At 42.5% G+C, this 21639-nt stretch overlaps 1 protein-coding gene and 6 non-coding genes across 7 annotated transcripts in view; 4 read left to right on the top strand and 3 right to left on the bottom strand.

The window, feature by feature from the left end:
* The window catches only part of LOC137491105 (uncharacterized), a 698540-nt gene that overhangs the window by 39737 nt on the left and 637164 nt on the right, over window positions 1-21639 (top strand). The gene's annotated exons all lie outside the window — the stretch shown is intronic.
* trnar-ucu (transfer RNA arginine (anticodon UCU)) lies at window positions 7691-7779 on the bottom strand. The gene is given in 2 exon segments: window positions 7691-7726; window positions 7743-7779. It is a non-coding gene; the product is annotated as a tRNA-Arg (tRNA).
* On the bottom strand, window positions 8214-8287 carry trnat-cgu (transfer RNA threonine (anticodon CGU)). Its single transcript has one exon. It is a non-coding gene; the product is annotated as a tRNA-Thr (tRNA).
* Window positions 15347-15429, top strand: trnal-cag (transfer RNA leucine (anticodon CAG)). The gene has a single exon. It is a non-coding gene; the product is annotated as a tRNA-Leu (tRNA).
* On the top strand, window positions 17056-17138 carry trnal-cag (transfer RNA leucine (anticodon CAG)). Its single transcript has one exon. It is a non-coding gene; the product is annotated as a tRNA-Leu (tRNA).
* trnam-cau (transfer RNA methionine (anticodon CAU)) lies at window positions 19453-19525 on the bottom strand. Its single transcript has one exon. It is a non-coding gene; the product is annotated as a tRNA-Met (tRNA).
* trnal-cag (transfer RNA leucine (anticodon CAG)) lies at window positions 19620-19702 on the top strand. The gene has a single exon. It is a non-coding gene; the product is annotated as a tRNA-Leu (tRNA).

Here is a 21639-nt window from a genome sequence, read left to right as displayed (position 1 = left end):
GACTGGTCATTCTTTGGGTTAAACTGTAAACTATCCCTACAGTTTTGGTGGAGGATGCGTGGCACTTGTTTACTGGTAACACCATTGATCAATCAACAAAATGAAGGTAGGAAAATTTAAAATTATAAGACTAGGGATTGTCTGTGAAGTAGTGGGTAGTAACGGAACGTTTTTGGTTCTCATTTAGACGTAAATGAAAGGCGCCGGTGGATTCACAGAATTTTGTGGTAGATTGCTGTGGAATACCTTAGCGAGCTGGTGCATTTTGTGGTACACCTATAGCGATACTGATAAGTGTAACAGTAGTTGAGAGGTGTACCTTCTCCTTCACCCGGAGTTAGGGTACTCATTTGATGGGTGTTTAGGAGGCTTTTGGGACATTCTCGGGCATAAAACCTGGACTGGTTTTCTTTTTAGTAGTGGACTAAATTAACCCGAGATTGTAATTGAGTTCCACCACTGCTATCTAACTGCATCACAGACAAAAGGCATGCCATAAGAATAGTGTAGGTCAGATTATTAGGGAAAGAAATAATTGAATAAAAATAACAAATAACATTATAATAGGGATCCATTAGATAGTAGTGGCCACAAAAGTCAGACAAAATACCTAGAAATATCAGGGTGAGGTTGATTGATCAGTGATGCACCAGGAGCAATCCCGAGAAAATTATGACCCTAACTGGATTGGACCGGTCTGGACAGTTTGCACATCTTGGGATGGTTTGCAGATTCATCAAGCAGAAGCCAAGCACTGTTGGTAAGATTGCCCTCTCAATTTCTTCTTGCTTTTGGTGTTGAACTCAGAAATAAAAAGAAATAGATGAGAGCAGAATGCAGTAAATGGCTCAGCTAAGCTCTCAGGTTTAAAATGATTTTAGAACTGATTGTAAGAAGAAGAAAAAAAAAAAAAAGTATTCCTTTGGCATTTAATTGTCATTGAAAAGCTAAAATCTAAATATTGAGAGGCTAGTAGCAAAAACTAAGCACAAAAACTGACAGTAACATTATGGGAATAAAGAATAGCTTATGTTTTGTCGTAGAAGATAAGATTCTGTGTGACTGCACTGCTATCTTGGTTTAGCCGTCAACATGACTGGTTTTGGCTGTAAAAGTAACAGACACATGTCTGAATAAAAATATGCCATGTAAGTCTGTGCAAACAAGCAGCTTCATGGTTGGATTTATATATTTTTAATAATATATATGTAACATAAATGGGGGTTTCAAATAATACTTTGATGGATGCAGTTAACCCCTGAAAGATCTAAAACTATTGTTGACTGTAACAGCATTACTTTGAAAATGCATGTCAACTCTGTTTTATATGTTTTAGGACCGGCTCTAGTAAAAATATATTACAATGAAATTATGTTATTGAAGTTAATGTTATGTTTAATGTATGTTTAAATTTAGTAAACATGCATTTTCATTCTAGACTGCTCAAAACTCTCTTTCTCTCTCATTAGATGTCAGCTAAGAGCTGCTATCTGCCTGTTCCATAACAATTGATAAGCACAGTGCTCAGTTGGAAATCACAAAGTAAAGGAAATGCTAGAATGAATACAGAAATTCTACATATCAATTTGTATACACTAATAGAAGTATTAGTAATTAAACATCAAAGTTAACAAATAAGAGATTGCAAAATGCTTTTGTTTGTTTTCCCAGTGATGGGTTGCAGCTGGAAGGGCACCAGCTGCATAAAAACGTGCTGGATAGGTTGGCAGTTCATTCCGCTGTGGCAACCCCGGATTAATAAAGAGACTAAGTGAACAGAGAAATGAATGAATGAAAATGCTTTTGTTAAAGCATCTTGAAAAACACTAATATACCCGCTGAGCTATAGAGATAATTAATTTGAACAGTTGTTATTACTGTTTGGAAATTTCTTGTCTTGTCTTCAGCGGTTTATTACTGTTTGTAACTTTTATCTTATCTTTAGTCTCCACCATCACATACAGGGCCTGATGGCTATACTGAGGTAGCAGACCATGACACTGAATGGATCAGGGTGATATCTAAACTCCCTGAATAATCTCAGCTTGATATTCAGTTGATTTAAGTGTTTGATTAACCTGTCTCAATGTTTGAATTCTAGTAGATAGTCTCAATGGCTTTCATGGTTCTTGACTGCACTTTCCCAAGTAGAAAATTCTGAATCAAGGAGGAAGCCTGCACAGGAGCTTGCAGTGTGAGTGGCAGTTGACCGGTGGGCACGAAGGGGGGTTCCCTAAGACGGGTAAGATTTTCCCTTGGCCAAAGCGGAAAACAACCTAAGGCATGGGACCCCTCGTAAACCCCGGGGCATCTACCCGAAAAGGGGGATGTTTAATGTGAAAGATGGTGCTGGACTGGGGTGATGCTCTATCGGCCTAAAGCATCCTTAGAGGGGAACTGTTTGAAGTTACAGTAGTCTGCCTCAGTGGCCCCGTCCAGACTTGATCACGAGAATCCTGCCTTTATTGAGGACATGTCTGTCCTTGTGACAAGCATCAACGGACAATGCCAGGGTATGATACCCTGAAGGAGATGATTGGTAAAAAGATAATGGCAATGGGCTTTCAAGAACCATTGGAGACAGTATAATTTCTTAAAATGTTACCAATATCAATGTGGTTGGCTGCTTTAACAGCACTGGATATATAAGGTCTGATTTTTAAGAATGTTGAATTCCTGAATGTGAAGCTGAGATGATTTTTAACTGATGTGTCTGATTTTTCATAGTATTTTACTGATGCAGGTCCTTATGCATGGCGAAGGACAATTTCGAGATGGTGTTGGCTAAAGATAAAGACTGGCTGTGAGATGGTTTGGATAACACAGCTGAATGGAATTAAGCAGTTAAGGTAAAATAATTACAAGAAATTCTCTTAGTTTTTAAATAGTTCCAACTGAGTTTTGAGGGATAAAAACTTTTGACATTTGGAACGGTGGTGAATGATTAAAGATTCTGAATTGTAATAATTTTGATGTTATAGTCTAAGACTATTGAAAATTTATGTGCATGAAACAGAGAGACAGAGACTGTTTGAGTGAAGCCATGAGTTGTGTTTTGTTTCTGTTATCGACTTGCTTAGCAACGATATTAAGAAAACAAAATGCACCAGCTGATTGTCTCAGAAAAGACATTGATTATGAACAGAAACTTTGAAACTTGATAAAAGATCATGTAAATCCAGTTGAAACTGGACAGAGAATTTTAAGAATAAATTTGTGCGAGTTCAACACCTAAAGCAAACTTAGTGATGAGCTGTCACAATATTCATATCCATGGTACAATAATGCTTATTGTCCTGAGGGAATGATTCGTCCCTGTTGTATGAATATTGTCACTAACCTCTGGAATGAGTGTTATATTATTACAGATTGTATAAGCGAAATGCCAGACATTGCAGAAGTCAATAATGCTGAGTGAATCTGATGAAAAGATGATGCAGAACATGAGATGAGCTTTAAATGGATGGGTTATCCGGCTCTGTTTGCAATCGTTAATAATGACTTCTTTTCCTGATTCAGATTACTCTCTGGAATAATAATAAATTTAAAACAAGTTTTATTAGCTTATAGCTGTGAAATTGAAGACTGCCATCCATATCAGGTTACAAACCCATGTCTAAATTGACTGAGAAGTTCAAAGGTTAATTACAGTTAATTCTTTGCTATCTGAATATTAATGTTAATTATTTTAGACTTGATGGCATTTAAACAGTGACATTGGCTAAGTCACTACCCACAATAGTCCAGAAAGCATCCTCACTCTAGCATAGGAAAAATAAGCAGAGAATTGAGTCGAAGTCATTTGTGTTAGAGGCAAATGCTGCAGTAAATCACTCTGTCTATGTGTGTGTGTCCTCAATGGTAGAGGAACATAATTGTTTGGATGTTGTGTAGAACAGAGAGATAAAAAGTGTTTGCATCTGATGGTTGAATTCAGTAAGAAGTATTTATACTGCTGCAGCGAAAATTAACATTTTAGGAAACAAAAATGCAGCGTGAACTTTAACAGCATTTTTAAGCAGTCAAGTCAACTCAAGTCAATATTATTATTGTGAATACTGACAAGTTTTACAGAAACTTAAATTGTCTATAAATGAAAATTCAGTAGTCCATATCCAAGCAAGAGTCTTGATTATATGTGGTAAAAGAGTGGTAACTGAGTCTGTTCTTGTTCAATTGGTAATGCTTTCAAACAGGTTTCACTGTCAAATTACATGTATGAAAGAATTTTAAATAATCAAAAGTTTGAGCAAATAGCTAACCTGTGAGCATTTCTAATTGACCAGACAGTAAGAATCAAATAAATTTTATACAAAATCATACTGTTTGCTTCTGATTATGTTGACTGGTTTAGTCAGAGTAAAGTAAATGGTACAAATGACAAGTTGAGAAGATAATTATAAGGTTTAGTCTTATTTCTGTTAAAAGATGCTTGAGTTTGAATTACTGAGGTTTGATCTTTGTTGAATTTGACTAAGATTTTGTTAAACCCCTAAAACATGGGAACAAAAGAAATAGATTCACAATCCCCCTTATTGCATGTTAATGACTTGGATTAATAGTTTGTTAAAAAAACATTACATCTTTCTTGGTCTTGAGGTAATAGGTAATATCTATATCTAGACTGTTTGAGGTGACTGAGGGTCTGGCTCAATTCATTTAGCCCGGCTTCCAGAGAGTGGATTTGATATTAGTTTGTAACTGTGAAGGTGAATTTGGCTCATTATGGCCAGGACAAGGGTGCTTGTACACTTCCTATCAATGATACAGAGGAATGTGTTGCATCACCACAATCACATCATTATTTGAATAAAAATATATTTTAAGTGGACTTGACTGACACGGAGTTCAGCAAGGTGATAATTAAACATGGTAATGGTGCTGAATTGGACTACTGTGCTGTTGGCATGTTTAATGTGTGTTAATGTAAAAATGCTTCATTATTCTAATTTGAAGTTACAGAACACGCTGATGAAGGTTTTAAAACTGATGAAGATAAAGATGTTTTTGCAGGTCATGAATTTGAATCCTGTGTGGCTTAGGTCGAGTGGATGACCTTTTGTGTCTGATCAGAGGATCTCTGAGCACTAGAATTAGCCGGTATGTTTGGATTTAGAGTTGGAGCAAGCTGTAGATGCATCAGAGGAAGTATCGATGGAAATTATGAGTTGTTTACTTCTGGAGGACTTTTAGGGCTTGCGCATTTGTGTTCACATTCTGGACTTTGGTCCGCTGTTGTTTTTTGTATGTTTTCACTTCTGCTTGCAGGACCCTTAATCCCACCGATGATGAGAAGCGTGAACTCCTTTTGTGGGTGGAGAGTGAAAGAGCCCTTAGTTTGGGGACTGGAATTTTTAGGTTCCAGCTTGTCCAAGAAGGGGTGAAGAAAACTCTGCGAACTTATTAAGGGAGCATGAGTCTTTACTTTCACTCTCCTTAGTGAGCTCACTGGTTGACCGGAAGCGGAGTTTGAACTCCATTCGGGTCAAAAGGGGGGACTGAAGGATTCGGATTTCTGCTTTCCAGTCCATCTCATCATGGACCAACGTTTATCCTTTTCATCATCCTGTTTCTTAGTATTTAACTGTGAATTGATTTTAATTAATGAATAAGTTAACACATTGCTTAATATAAGAATGTTCAGTGCATTTGCCAGTCTCTTTATACCTATTTTCAGGAGCCAGCAAACTAGGTCAGAGGTCATGGAGATCTTGAGTGGAACTGAGGACTGGAAGCAACTGTTTCTATTGTTATTTCTAGGAGTTAATACTGTCTAAAATGTCTAAAGTGATTTTGCTATAGTTTTACAGTTAAATCTTTTAAAGTGATTCTACTTTTTATTCAAGATAGACTTTGTGTAGTAAGAATATAAGTGCCTGAATGTAGATTATACCAGTTTTTAACCAGTTTTGATAAAGACGGCTGACGGTACAGTCAGCCTTGGATAAGAAACAGATTATACTTAAAGTGTGTGTGTTCTATTTGATTGTTGATCCGTTTCACAGGTCTGGAGTCAGCTCTAATCAGTCTAAAGGATGTCTGACGTTTATGTTTAGATATTGTTCAGAATTGTACGCACGAACCTCACGTGGAAATGTTCCTAGTCTATCTGTGTTTTACCCAATCAGGTTAGAACACCTTTATGTATGACGCAGTTAATGACGTTATGTGAGAGTATAATTGTTATTGATTGGTGATTGTAAGCAGAGCGGCCTAGGAACTCATTGTGAGTGTTGAAGCTGGCTTCTGCGGATGAAACTGCAAACTATCTTCAGTAAACTTGATTTATTTATTTAAATCTCTGACTCCGGCTCTTCTTCATCTACCAGACTGGTCATTCTTTGGGTTAAACTGTAAACTATCCCTACAGTTTCAATTGACAATATGAACAGCTGTTTATTGTGGCGGCTTTAGCCTATATAGGTTCTGTTTAGAAAATAATGTTATTTGTTCTGACATACTGTGTGAAAGCATTGGTAAATTAGACTGTAAAATTACATTGTTTTGGTTTTGGTTGAGTTTGTGTGTAAAAGAAGTTCAAGCATTTTAAATTTATGTTAACTGGATGCATTTTGTGTCAAAGCAACAAGAAATGTGTTAATTGTATAGCCCACGAAGACGAATGTTGTGCTAACCGTGTTAAGAGTTTAGGAAACTTGTTAAATGTATTTAAAAAAGTGTCATAGCAATTGTAAAAAACTGTAACTCTATTTGTCACAGTACTCATTACGCCTCAAAGCTATACAATTTTATAATTCATTCCGGTAAGCTCTATAAAACAAACACACGCACCACCTGGCCTAAGGCACTGCTGGGATTTGAGCCCAGGATCTCCTGTTTACAATACATGCGCTTTGACCAGCTAAGCCACAGCGCCACAAAAATTGGCCATAAGAAACATTTGCCCGATAACAAAAATCGAAGAAGAAAAAATAATACACAACAAAAACCAGCATGTCAGGATGCAGAAAATGCTGACAAGATGGACGTGGTCTTTTAGAGTCGGGATGATCCTGTCTCAAACCTGACCGGTAACCTGGCCTCTGTTCAAGATCAAAGCAAAAAATGTGTGAATTTATTTTTATTTAATCTATCCTTATTCATGTGTTTAATGTTTTTTGGAACCTCCAGTTTCATTACATCCAAACCCAGAGTCAGCTCGGAAAATGGAAATCAGGACAAACATATGCTATTTTCCATTGAAAGAGTTTCAGATCAGAAAGCCACTCTCCCATAATCTGAGGGAAAGGTGCAGTTTGGATTTGAACCTAGCACCTGCTGTTCCCAAGACAGGTGCTCTGGCCAACTTAGTCTTAACACTAAAAGAAAAAAAACCTCTGAATACGATACTTCCAAACGCAGTTTCATCTAAGACAGTGGGGGGAAGCAAAATTTACTCTGCTTTCTACTCAGTTACTTTGCACATGCATAAAGAGGCTCTTGTGCAACAAATCCAAAAGGCGTGATCTCAACAATAGGTGGCAGTTACTTTTCCCCAAAACCACAGGTTGCCTTTGAGTCATTCCTCAAGCCCACTAGGCCCTACACTGTTTTCTAATCTCCCTTATTTAAAACAGCTCAAATAAGTCATCGGCGCAATGAAAGAAAGAAGCAAAACGGGATGGACAGATGCCTAAAATGTTAGAAACGCACCACACCTTAAGTCAGTGAAGAAAAAGAGCCAGGCTTGCGACTCTGGTGGGACTCAAACCCACAACCTTTGAATGGCTCAGCTCACAGCCTAGAAGTCCAATGCACTATCCATTGTGCCACAGAGCCTGAGTGCTCTGCTGTCTCTAGCACTGTTGCACAGAAAGCACTTTTTAGTACTCCCTGGCTCATGAAAGAACAGCCAACTGCTGACAAGGCACTGCTGGGATTCTAACCCAGGATCTCCTGTTTACTAGACAGGCACTTTGAACAACTAAGACACAGCGCCAAACAATTTTGACAGGAGCTAATTGTTTAATTGGAAAAAAGAAAAAAAAAACTAACAACGGTAGCGCTGCATATGTGAATGTCTGGACTTGAAATATTAAAGTCCAATTGGTTAAGCATTACCAAACTATGCTATATAAAGCCATCGTCCAAAGCCCTCTTGAACGAGCAGCGTTCTTAAGGATTTGAGTTTTGTTAAGAAACCGACTGCTAAACATCCCGCTGCGTAAACACTCGTTACTCTTAACAAAAAGCAACCAGGACACCTGTACATTAGGCACTGCTGGGATTTGAACCCAGGATCTCCTATTTACGAGACAGGCGCTTTGACCAAATAAGCCACAGCGCCAATGCCAAAAAGAAGGCAAGACATTTTTGAACACAGAGACTAAAAAAAGACAGCAAGTCTAAAAATGGCAAGCAAAGGGGTTGTTTAACTCTATTTATACATTTTTATAATTCATTCCGGTAAGCTCTATAAAACACACACATGCACCACCTGGACTATGGCACTGCTGGGATTTGAGCCCACGATCTCATGTTTACAAGACAGGCGCTTTGACCAGCTAAGCCACAGCACCACAAAAATTCATAGTAAGAGACATTTGCCCGATAACAAAAATCGAAGAAGAAAAAATAATACACAACAAAAACCAGCATGTCAGGATGCAGAAAATGCTGTCAAGACGGACGCGGTCTTTTAGAGTCTGGATGATCATGTCTCAGACCTGACCGGTGTAGTGGCAATTTTCTTTAAAGAGGCGCTCTCTGTGGTCAAGAAACAAAGTCTTACCCGGGATGTCTTTTCAAAGTTTTATTCTTTGCAAAGAAGGTCACAGTCATACAGCAACAACAGTTTCTGCAGAGTGAGACACAGAAGTCAAGTGTGTTCACCCTTTTATCTGGTTTTTACTGCTTACAAGGTCAAACCCTAATAATGCCCATTCTGACGACAGTTTCTACAGAATGAGACACTGAAACAAAGTGTGTTCACTGTTTACATTTACATTTACATTTAGTCATTTAGCAGACGCTTTTATCCAAAGCGACTTACAAATGAGGACAAGGAAGCAATTTACACAACTAAGAGCAACAATGAATAAGTGCTATAGGCAAGTTTCAGGTCTGTAAAGTCTAAGAAGGGAAGCATTAGTAGAATTAAAATTTTTTAGAATTTTTTTTTTTTTTGGGTACAGTTATTGTGATATTCAGAGAGGCAATTGCAGATTAGGAAGTGAAGTGGAGACTAAATAGTTGAGTTTTTAGTCGTTTCTTGAAAATAGCGAGTGACTCTGCTGTTCTGATGCAGTTAGGGAGTTCATTCCACCAACTGGGCAGATTGAGCGTGAGCAGTCGCGAAAGTGATTTCTTCCCTCTTTGGGATGGAACCACAAGGCGACGTTCATTCACAGAACGCAAGTTTCTGGAGGGCACATAGATCTGCAGAAGTGAGAGCAGATAAGAAGGAGCAAGGCAAGAAGTCACTTTGTAGGCAAACATCAGAGCTTTGAATTTGATGCGAGCAGCAACTGGCAGCCAGTGCAAACGGACTAGCAGCGGAGTGACATGTGCTCGTTTAGGTTCATTGAAGACCACTCGTGCTGCTGCGTTCTGGAGCAGTTGAAGAGGCTTGATAGAGTTAGCTGGAAGCCCAGCTAGTAGAGAGTTGCAGTAATCCAGTTTGGAGAGAACAAGAGCTTGAACAAGGAGTTGAGCTGCATGTTCAGATAAGAAGGGTCGGATCTTTCTGATGTTATAGAGTGCGAATCTGCACGATCGAGCAGTTCTAGAAATGTGGTCAGAGAAGTTTAGTTGGTCATCAATCGTTACTCCAAGGCTTTTCACCATTTTGGGTGCAGTAATGGTTGCCCCATCCATCTGGATTGAAAAGTTATGGTGTAGAGTCGAGTTGGCAGAAACTACAAGCATTTCCGTTTTTGCGAGGTTCAGCTGAAGATGATGATCTTTCATCCAGTGTGAAATATCCAACAGGCAGGCTGAGATGCGAGCTGGAACCGAGGGATCATCAGGGATCATCTGTTCTATCTAGTTTGTACTGCTTGCAAGGTCAAATCCTAATAAGGCCCATTCTGTACATGCGTCAGGTGCTCCGCTGATTCTGCTGTAAGTTTCCACTACACATGTTTATCTAAAAATGAATTTCCATTACAATTCCTCTCTTTTTATCATTCATTGATAACTCATTAATAAATTCATTTTTCAATTGATTTCTAAACATCACATTTACACTCTTCTCTCGATTTTTAAGCAAATGATCACTCTTTTAAGACTTGTTACAGAACATACCAACTCATGCAGTTTGCTGTTTTTGTTTGGATAGACCCAAAATACATATAAGCAAACAGATAGTTATCTCAAACTTCAAAAAGTCAGGTCTGTTAATATTTTCCCTATTAAGTAACAGCTGTCACCTAAAATTTTGTTCTCAATTTGTTTAAGGTTTTTCTTTATCCATATCCATGTAGCTACTGTTATCGTCAAAGTCACAATCAAAATCATCACCCATGTCAATGTTCATACCTTCTTCATTCACGGCCATCTTTACCATCTGATGGGATGTTGTAGCTGTAATCAGTCTGCCCACTGACCATGATACAAATCTGAATATACATGGCAGACAACATAATATCACTAGACCCACCCCCAATACAGGTAACACCACAGTAAAGGCCCAGTAGATCCAGTTTCCCCTCTTAAACAACAGCCAATCTAGCCATGAGTTGTTAGCGTTCTTAGGCTCTTTTACGGCCATTCTCATGTGGGCTACAATCTCAGAAATGGTTTGCTGGAAACAGGTTAATGAAAACAACAGAACACTCAGTAATGATACTAGCAACGTCAGTGTGGTTTGTCTCAATCCACACACTCCACGCCCTTCGAAATCGATGGCAATTAATCTTATCCATCTTCAGCTTTGATGACGTTTAAGCACAGCTTATTCACCTCTCTTTTGGTCGCTTTCTCCTTCGTCTGTTTGCTGTTTGGTGTTGTATGCAGAAGTTACTGTTTCACACACACACCTCTTAACTTTTTTGTTGCTTCGTTGCAGCTGTGACCTTGCTTCACTCAGATAGCAGCCTGCTGTTTTCTTCAGATAGCTTCAGAAAGCTTCAGAGACTCTTTCTCTCCTACTCCCTCTTGGAATCCTTCTCAGGTGATGGATCTTTCCTGCAGTGCCCAGCATGCACCCACGTCGCCCGCTCTGCGACCTTCACCGATGTCTCAGTGGTCAGTAGCACTTAATAATAATAATAATAATTCCTTACATTTATATAGCGCTTTTCTGGGCACTCAAAGCACTTTACACACAATGGGGGGAATCTCCTCACTTGAAATGGACCCAGCCAGCGTTTCGCTCTCCAGCTCTTTCTCCTCAGGTCCCTGATCACCACGAAATCGCCAGGCCTCAGACTGTGCAGTGGTCTCTCAGGCCCTGTTGGAGGTGGATGAGATTGTGGAACTTTTATCGCTCTGGCCACATTATGTGTTTATGTGTGTTGCAAATTACACATCGTCTACAGAAATTGTCCGCAAATGCAGTGAACCCCTTTGTGAAACACAGTTCCCTCATTTGCGCAACCATTGCTGTTTTTGACACATGATCTTTACCGTGAAGTGATTTCGCATAATGTTGGAAAAATATTTTTGGTAAACACGCCTTGCCCTCAGCACTCTTCCACACATTATCTTTCATCACACAGCCAGACTGTCTCAACTTGTTCTTCTCTAGCCCCGTCGCAAAGGTCTGCATATCCTGCAAAGAAGAACACACGTCATTGTTATAACCAACAGATAGCAAAGAACATTCAGAGTTGTCCTTGTCGTGCGACGCCGTGACTTTTGCTGCTCCATCTGCCCTGGAGTTACCTACAGAAGCAGAATCTTTATTGTTAGTATGCGCTGCGCATTTACAATTGGCCAGTTTGTCAGGTAGTAAAATCGCATCCAGCAGCGCAGTCACTAAAGGAGTATAGAGTATTGGTTGACCATCAGACTTTAGAATTTTTCTGTGTTTCCACAGAGCCCCAAAATCATGAGCTACCCCAAATGCATATCTTGAGTCAGTGTGAATTGTAGCCTCTTTTTCTGCCATCAATTTACATGCTTCTGTCAACGCCACGAGCTCTGCGGCCTGTGCCGAATAGTGCCTTGGTAATTTCTCAGAGGTCACCACATCAAATTCAGTTGTTACAGCGTAACCAACCTTATTCTGGCCTGTTTGTGGATCTTTAAATGCTGAACCATCCCCAAAGAGGGCATTGTCACAATTTTCAAGTGGTTCATCAGAAAGGTCCGGTCGTGGCGAACACACCTGTTCAAGTGCTGTTAAACAACAACGATGCTCTTCCCCATCCTCCTCAGTAGGAAGAAGAGTAGCTGCATTCAAACCAGTACATCGGTTAACAGTCACATTTGACATATCTAACAAGATAGTGTGATATCTCAGCCAGCGTTCTGTTGACAGATGCAATGTTTTTTGTTCTCGGAGTATCATGGACACAAATTGTGGCACCATCAGTATCAGATCAGAATAACCAACAAAATCTCTTGAAGCCATAACAGCTTTTTCCGCAGCCGCCACTGCTCTTAAGAAACGTGGCAGGCCTGCTGCTACAGGGTCAAGTTTGCTCAAAGTAGGCCACAGGTCGCAGTCTACCTCCATGGTCCTGTAGGAGTAATGACGTCATGAAACCACTTCTTTCATCTACCATCTGAACAAATGGTTTTGTTGGTACAGGCAAACCCAATGCAGGGGCTTCAGCCATTTGTAATTTCATGTTTACAAATGCCTGATCTGCCTCTGTCGACCACTCTAGTTTATCAGTGGATTTCATTCCCTTCCCTAATGTTAGGGCTCTCAGGGGTTGTTCCAAAATTGCATAATTTGGAATAAATGTGCGACAATATGAGCACATACCCAAAAAAGACAACATTTGTTTTTTCGTTAATGGTTTTGGTAAATTTTTTATACCACTCACCCTTTTTTCTTTTTTTCCTTTGTTTGACAGCTGCATTTACTGCTTGTAAATCCTGTACAAACGCCATTCTGTAGGCATCCTATTATCCCTTATCTTTTTTACAGGAAAAATAGGGGTGCGAACCTCAGAATTGTTGCATGGTACAATAACACCCTGTTCCAGTAAAGCTTCAAATACTGGGGTAATGCCCTCAATGGCTTCCCTTTTCAAAGGATATAATCTGTAATAATCTGAGGTCTGTAATCAGATTTTGCAGTGATTGTCACTGGATCACAACCTTTGATTAAACCAACATCATATTTGCTTTTTGCCAACAGTTCACTTGGCATTTCTGCTAAAGCTGTGTGTATGTCTGCAGCGTTAAAATCAACCATGCAAAAATTCTTCACGCACACTTTGTCAATAGCAGTCACAGTTCTTGAAACAGCTGTTTCAGTTTCACTGCCCACCCTCTCTGCTCTCCCAGTCTTCGGCTTTAACACTGCTTCACAAACGGGCCTAAATCAGCCCAAGACTGATGTTTACCCTTGCAAACTGATATGTGAGGCACAGCCTGTGCTGAGATAGAATGAAAGCTGCTTTTCTGACAGAGACACTGAAACTGCACACAGACTATCCTTTCAGTACATTTTCTCTAAAATCAACGTTTCATTCACATTTGTCTCAAACCAAGCTTTCTCAAATTCCTCATCTGTAAATTACGACATGTGACGTGCAATGCAGTTCACCAAGAGACATATCAATGTCGAAACGTTTTACTCAATCTTTAGCCAATTTGCAGATTACATCAGCCCATTGATTGTTTTCAATGAGTCTGTGATACAACCAGCAAACAACAAAATTCCTCCTTTTTTTCCACTCTCACACCTGAGAAGTCTGCTGTTAGAACTAAGCTTAGTTTACACAAAATATCCCCTCCAATGAGTGGTATCAGACATTTTGGCAAACAAACAAATGTGTGGTTGAAAATTTTACCCCCCTCTGTCTCACAGGTCAGCAGAGCTGTAAATCGCTCGATCACTGTATGACCAGATGCAGACATCTCGTGAAATTTGTTTTTCAAAGGTATTTCACACTGTAGGTCACATGGTCGTATGCTAGATCTGCTAGCTCCACTGTCAGCTACAAACTCAACCAATGTATTCTCAATCAACATAGAATATTTTGGCATATTTAAAAAATGCTTCACAAAAAAAAACATTGCCATTTCATCAGAAAAATGATCAACATTACTGTGATCAAAATTACAGTGGGAAATGCAAGCTTTTTCTTCATTGGAGAGAGCCAAAAGTATGTCAGTGTATGTGAGTATGTGTGTATAAAAATGTGTCTGCATTTAAACTTGTTAGTAAAAATATGTTCACTTCCCTTTACTGTAGCTGTTGGCTGCTTGCCCAGACCCTCTCTGTTCTGCTTTTCCCTCTCCGCACATCAGATCCTTGATGTTGGTTTGCGCCTTTCGGGTCAATCCTTAGCCCAAAGTCCATCTAAGTGGCAAGCGCAGACATTTGGTACAGTTTCTCTTTACGTGCACCACAGGCTCTGCAGGTTTCATCGCCATCCATCACATTCCAGTTTCTCCATCTTCTGGTATCTTTCTCACCCTTGACACCTTTGTCGCCTTTGAACTTGTGATCAATATCTTTGGCTACGCATTCAGGCTAAAGTCTTTAACTCTCTCTGCCACCATATCAGAGTGATAAAGTAACACTGACAAAGCACCGCGTCAATTTCTTTGCGCCAAAGTTTATGCAGCGTAGCAATGTCCCTGGCAGCCTTAATGGGCACTTTAGACTGTAGGTTTTAAGGCGTTTGCGATCAAGGTATTGTCCACAAAAGCTCGGAAAAGCATGTGAACAAAACAATGGACAAGGGCTTTAATGCAAGTGCACCGAAAGGGGATCAAAAGAACTGTCTTGGAATGCCGTGTAGTGGAATGTCCTGGGATGCCGTTGATTTTTAAGGCAATGGGATTCGCAGGACTTTTCGTCAAATCCTCGCACAAAGTTAATTCATACCATTTGACAGAGCCACGCCGAATGTCAAGCGACAACGTGATAGGATTGGGAGCATCTTACCATCATTGCTTCAGACTCAGAAAATGTTCTTGGAACTTCACACCGCCAGGCCTCCAGAGGAGCTGTAGCTTTTTTTGCCCCGGGAAAGCATGATCCACACGGAAGGGAATAAAAAATGCTGCCCAGTCATCTAAGCGCTTCCAAGTGCCAAAAGGTAGCACCTTGTCCCGTGTGAGTTTCGAACTCACGACTTTCAGATTATGAGACTGACGCGCTGCCTACTGCGCCAACGAGGCAGACTGTTGGACCTGGGCAAACTGGGAAACACCAGCTTCCATGTCACGGTGCTGCGGAGTGGCTCCCAGGAGACAGCTTGGGTCAGGCAAGCATGTCAGGATGGCCGAGCGGTCTAAGGCGCTGCGTTCAGGTCGCAGTCTCCTCTGGAGGCGTGGGTTTGAATCCCACTTCTGACAAACCTAATCTTTGGCAACACGTTCAGGCTCAAGTCTTTAAGTCTCTGGCACCATGTCCGAGTGATACAGTAACACTGAAAAGCACCGCATAAATCTTGTTGTGCCAAAGTTTATGCAGCGTAGCAGTGTCCCTGGCAACCTTAATAGGCTCTTTAGACTGTAGGTTTTAAGGCGTTTGCTATCAAGGTATTGTCCATGAAAGTTCGGAAAAGCATGTGAACAAAACAATGGACAAGGGCTTTAATGCAAGTGAACCAAAAGGGGATCAAAAGAACTGTCTTGGAATGCCATGTAGTGGAATGTCCTGGGATGCCGTTGATTTTTAAGGCAATGGGATTCGCAGGACTTTTCGTCAAATCCTCGCACAACGTTAATTCATGACATTTGACAGATCCACGCCGAACGTCAAGCGACAACGTGATAGGAATGGGAGCATCTTACCATCATTGCTTCAGACTCAGGAAATGTTCTTGGAACTTCACACCACCTGGCCTCCAGAGGAGCTTTAGCTTTTTTTGCCCCGGGGAAGAATGATCCACACGGAAGGGAATAAAAAATGCTGCCCAGTCATCTAAGCGCTTCCAAGTGCCAAAAGGTAGCACCTTGCCCCGTGTGAGGCTCGAAATTACAACCTTCAGATTATGAGACTGACGCGCTGCCTACTGCGCCAATGAGGCAGACTATTGGACCTGGGCAAACTGGGAAACACCAGCTTCCATATCACGGTGCTGCGGAGTGGCTCCTAGGAGACAGCTTAGGTCAGGCAAGCATGTTAGGATGGCCGAGCGGTCTAAGGCGCTGCATTCAGGTCGCAGTCTCCTCTGGAGGCGTGGGTTCGAATCCCACTTCTGACAAACCAAATCTTTGGCTACGCGTTCAGGCTCAAGTCTTTAACTCTCTGGCACCATGTCCGAGTGATACAGTAACACTGACAAAGCACCGCATCAATCTCGTTGTGCCAAAATTTATGCAGCGTAGCAATGTCCCTGGCAGCCTTAATGAGCTCTTTAGACTGTAGGTTTTAGGGCGTTTGCAATCAAGGTATTGTCCACAAAAACTCGGAAAAGCATGTGAACAAAACAATGGACGAGGGCTTTAATGCAAGTGAACCAAAAGGGGATCAAAAGTACTGTCTTGGAATGCCATGTAGTGGAATGTCCTGGGATGCCGTTGATTTTTAAGGCAATGGGATTCGCAGGACTTTTCGTCAAATCCTCGCACAAAGTTAATTCATACCATTTGACAGAGCCACGCCGAATGTCAAGCGACAACGTGATAGGATTGGGAGCATCTTACCATCATTGCTTCAGACTCAGAAAATGTTCTTGGAACTTCACACCGCCAGGCCTCCAGAGGAGCTGTAGCTTTTTTTGCCCCGGGAAAGCATGATCCACACGGAAGGGAATAAAAAATGCTGCCCAGTCATCTAAGCGCTTCCAAGTGCCAAAAGGTAGCACCTTGCCCCGTGTGAGTTTCGAACTCACGACTTTCAGATTATGAGACTGACGCGCTGCCTACTGCGCCAACGAGGCAGACTGTTGGACCTGGGCAAACTGGGAAACACCAGCTTCCATGTCACGGTGCTGCGGAGTGGCTCCCAGGAGACAGCTTGGGTCAGGCAAGCATGTCAGGATGGCCGAGCGGTCTAAGGCGCTGCGTTCAGGTCGCAGTCTCCTCTGGAGGCGTGGGTTTGAATCCCACTTCTGACAAACCTAATCTTTGGCAACACGTTCAGGCTCAAGTCTTTAAGTCTCTGGCACCATGTCCGAGTGATACAGTAACACTGAAAAGCACCGCATAAATCTTGTTGTGCCAAAGTTTATGCAGCGTAGCAGTGTCCCTGGCAACCTTAATAGGCTCTTTAGACTGTAGGTTTTAAGGCGTTTGCTATCAAGGTATTGTCCATGAAAGTTCGGAAAAGCATGTGAACAAAACAATGGACAAGGGCTTTAATGCAAGTGAACCAAAAGGGGATCAAAAGAACTGTCTTGGAATGCCATGTAGTGGAATGTCCTGGGATGCCGTTGATTTTTAAGGCAATGGGATTCGCAGGACTTTTCGTCAAATCCTCGCACAACGTTAATTCATGACATTTGACAGATCCACGCCGAACGTCAAGCGACAACGTGATAGGAATGGGAGCATCTTACCATCATTGCTTCAGACTCAGGAAATGTTCTTGGAACTTCACACCACCTGGCCTCCAGAGGAGCTTTAGCTTTTTTTGCCCCGGGGAAGAATGATCCACACGGAAGGGAATAAAAAATGCTGCCCAGTCATCTAAGCGCTTCCAAGTGCCAAAAGGTAGCACCTTGCCCCGTGTGAGGCTCGAAATTACAACCTTCAGATTATGAGACTGACGCGCTGCCTACTGCGCCAATGAGGCAGACTATTGGACCTGGGCAAACTGGGAAACACCAGCTTCCATATCACGGTGCTGCGGAGTGGCTCCTAGGAGACAGCTTAGGTCAGGCAAGCATGTTAGGATGGCCGAGCGGTCTAAGGCGCTGCATTCAGGTCGCAGTCTCCTCTGGAGGCGTGGGTTCGAATCCCACTTCTGACAAACCTAATCTTTGGCTACGCGTTCAGGCTCAAGTCTTTAACTCTCTGGCACCATGTCCGAGTGATACAGTAACACTGACAAAGCACCGCATCAATCTCGTTGTGCCAAAATTTATGCAGCGTAGCAATGTCCCTGGCAGCCTTAATGAGCTCTTTAGACTGTAGGTTTTAGGGCGTTTGCAATCAAGGTATTGTCCACAAAAACTCGGAAAAGCATGTGAACAAAACAATGGACGAGGGCTTTAATGCAAGTGAACCAAAAGGGGATCAAAAGTACTGTCTTGGAATGCCATGTAGTGGAATGTCCTGGGATGCCGTTGATTTTTAAGGCAATGGGATTCGCAGGACTTTTCGTCAAATCCTCGCACAACGTTAATTCATGACATTTGACAGATCCACGCCGAACGTCAAGCGACACCGTGATAGGAATGGGAGCATCTTACCATCATTGCTTCAGACTCAGGAAATGTTCTTGGAACTTCACACCACCTGGCCTCCAGAGGAGCTGTAGCTTTTTTTGCCCCGGGGAAGCATGATCCACACGGAAGGGAATAAAAAATTCTGGCCAGTCATCTAAGCGCTTCCAAGTTCCAAAAGGTAGCAGCTTGACCCTAGTGAGGCTCGAACTCATGACCTTCAGATTATGAGACTGACGCGCTGCCTACTGCGCCAACGAGGCAGACTGTTAGACCTGGGCAAACTGGGAAACACCAGCTTCCATGTCAAGGTGCTGCGGAGTGGCTCCCAGGAGACAGCTTAGGTCAGGCAAGCATGTTAGGATGGCCGAGCGGTCTAAGGCGCTGCATTCAGGTTGCAGTCTCCTCTGGAGGTGTGGGTTCGAATCCCACTTTTGACAAACCTAATCTTTGGCTACGCGTTCAGGCTCAAGTCTTTAACTCTCTGGCACCATGTCCGAGTGATACAGTAACACTGACAAAGCACCGCATCAATCTCGTTGTGCCAAAATTTATGCAGCGTAGCAATGTCCCTGGCAGCCTTAATGGGCTCTTTAGACTGTAGGTTTTAGGGCGTTTGCAATCAAGGTATTGTCCACAAAAACTCGGAAAAGCATGTGAACAAAACAATGGACGAGGGCTTTAATGCAAGTGAACCAAAAGGGGATCAAAAGTACTGTCTTGGAATGCCATGTAGTGGAATGTCCTGGGATGCCGTTGATTTTTAAGGCAATGGGATTCGCAGGACTTTTCGTCAAATCCTCGCACAACGTTAATTCATGACATTTGACAGATCCACGCCGAACGTCAAGCGACACCGTGATAGGAATGGGAGCATCTTACCATCATTGCTTCAGACTCAGGAAATGTTCTTGGAACTTCACACCACCTGGCCTCCAGAGGAGCTGTAGCTTTTTTTGCCCCGGGGAAGCATGATCCACACGGAAGGGAATAAAAAATGCTGGCCAGTCATCTAAGCACTTCCAAGTGCCAAAAGGTAGCACCTTGCCCCGTGTGAGGCTCGAACTCACGACCTTCAGATTATGAGACTGACGCGCTGCCTACTGCGCCAACGAGGCAGACTGTTGGACCTGGGCAAACTGGGAAACACCAGCTTCCATGTCACGGTGCTGCGGAGTGGCTCCCAGGAGACAGCTTGGGTCAGGCAAGCATGTCAGGATGGCCGAGCGGTCTAAGGCGCTGCGTTCAGGTCGCAGTCTCCTCTGGAGGCGTGGGTTTGAATCCCACTTCTGACAAACCTAATCTTTGGCAACACGTTCAGGCTCAAGTCTTTAAGTCTCTGGCACCATGTCCGAGTGATACAGTAACACTGAAAAGCACCGCATAAATCTTGTTGTGCCAAAGTTTATGCAGCGTAGCAGTGTCCCTGGCAACCTTAATAGGCTCTTTAGACTGTAGGTTTTAAGGCGTTTGCTATCAAGGTATTGTCCATGAAAGTTCGGAAAAGCATGTGAACAAAACAATGGACAAGGGCTTTAATGCAAGTGAACCAAAAGGGGATCAAAAGAACTGTCTTGGAATGCCATGTAGTGGAATGTCCTGGGATGCCGTTGATTTTTAAGGCAATGGGATTCGCAGGACTTTTCGTCAAATCCTCGCACAACGTTAATTCATGACATTTGACAGATCCACGCCGAACGTCAAGCGACAACGTGATAGGAATGGGAGCATCTTACCATCATTGCTTCAGACTCAGGAAATGTTCTTGGAACTTCACACCACCTGGCCTCCAGAGGAGCTTTAGCTTTTTTTGCCCCGGGGAAGAATGATCCACACGGAAGGGAATAAAAAATGCTGCCCAGTCATCTAAGCGCTTCCAAGTGCCAAAAGGTAGCACCTTGCCCCGTGTGAGGCTCGAAATTACAACCTTCAGATTATGAGACTGACGCGCTGCCTACTGCGCCAATGAGGCAGACTATTGGACCTGGGCAAACTGGGAAACACCAGCTTCCATATCACGGTGCTGCGGAGTGGCTCCTAGGAGACAGCTTAGGTCAGGCAAGCATGTTAGGATGGCCGAGCGGTCTAAGGCGCTGCATTCAGGTCGCAGTCTCCTCTGGAGGCGTGGGTTCGAATCCCACTTCTGACAAACCTAATCTTTGGCTACGCGTTCAGGCTCAAGTCTTTAACTCTCTGGCACCATGTCCGAGTGATACAGTAACACTGACAAAGCACCGCATCAATCTCGTTGTGCCAAAATTTATGCAGCGTAGCAATGTCCCTGGCAGCCTTAATGAGCTCTTTAGACTGTAGGTTTTAGGGCGTTTGCAATCAAGGTATTGTCCACAAAAACTCGGAAAAGCATGTGAACAAAACAATGGACGAGGGCTTTAATGCAAGTGAACCAAAAGGGGATCAAAAGTACTGTCTTGGAATGCCATGTAGTGGAATGTCCTGGGATGCCGTTGATTTTTAAGGCAATGGGATTCGCAGGACTTTTCGTCAAATCCTCGCACAACGTTAATTCATGACATTTGACAGATCCACGCCGAACGTCAAGCGACACCGTGATAGGAATGGGAGCATCTTACCATCATTGCTTCAGACTCAGGAAATGTTCTTGGAACTTCACACCACCTGGCCTCCAGAGGAGCTGTAGCTTTTTTTGCCCCGGGGAAGCATGATCCACACGGAAGGGAATAAAAAATTCTGGCCAGTCATCTAAGCGCTTCCAAGTTCCAAAAGGTAGCAGCTTGACCCTAGTGAGGCTCGAACTCATGACCTTCAGATTATGAGACTGACGCGCTGCCTACTGCGCCAACGAGGCAGACTGTTAGACCTGGGCAAACTGGGAAACACCAGCTTCCATGTCAAGGTGCTGCGGAGTGGCTCCCAGGAGACAGCTTAGGTCAGGCAAGCATGTTAGGATGGCCGAGCGGTCTAAGGCGCTGCATTCAGGTTGCAGTCTCCTCTGGAGGTGTGGGTTCGAATCCCACTTTTGACAAACCTAATCTTTGGCTACGCGTTCAGGCTCAAGTCTTTAACTCTCTGGCACCATGTCCGAGTGATACAGTAACACTGACAAAGCACCGCATCAATCTCGTTGTGCCAAAATTTATGCAGCGTAGCAATGTCCCTGGCAGCCTTAATGGGCTCTTTAGACTGTAGGTTTTAGGGCGTTTGCAATCAAGGTATTGTCCACAAAAACTCGGAAAAGCATGTGAACAAAACA

Source organism: Danio rerio, chromosome 4 (genome assembly GCF_052040795.2).
Source record: "Danio rerio strain M-AB ecotype USA chromosome 4, GRCz13ab, whole genome shotgun sequence".
NCBI lineage: Eukaryota > Metazoa > Chordata > Actinopteri > Cypriniformes > Danionidae > Danio > Danio rerio.
Note: the sequence above shows the minus strand (reverse complement) of the source record. Positions and strands in the feature narration are given on the sequence as shown.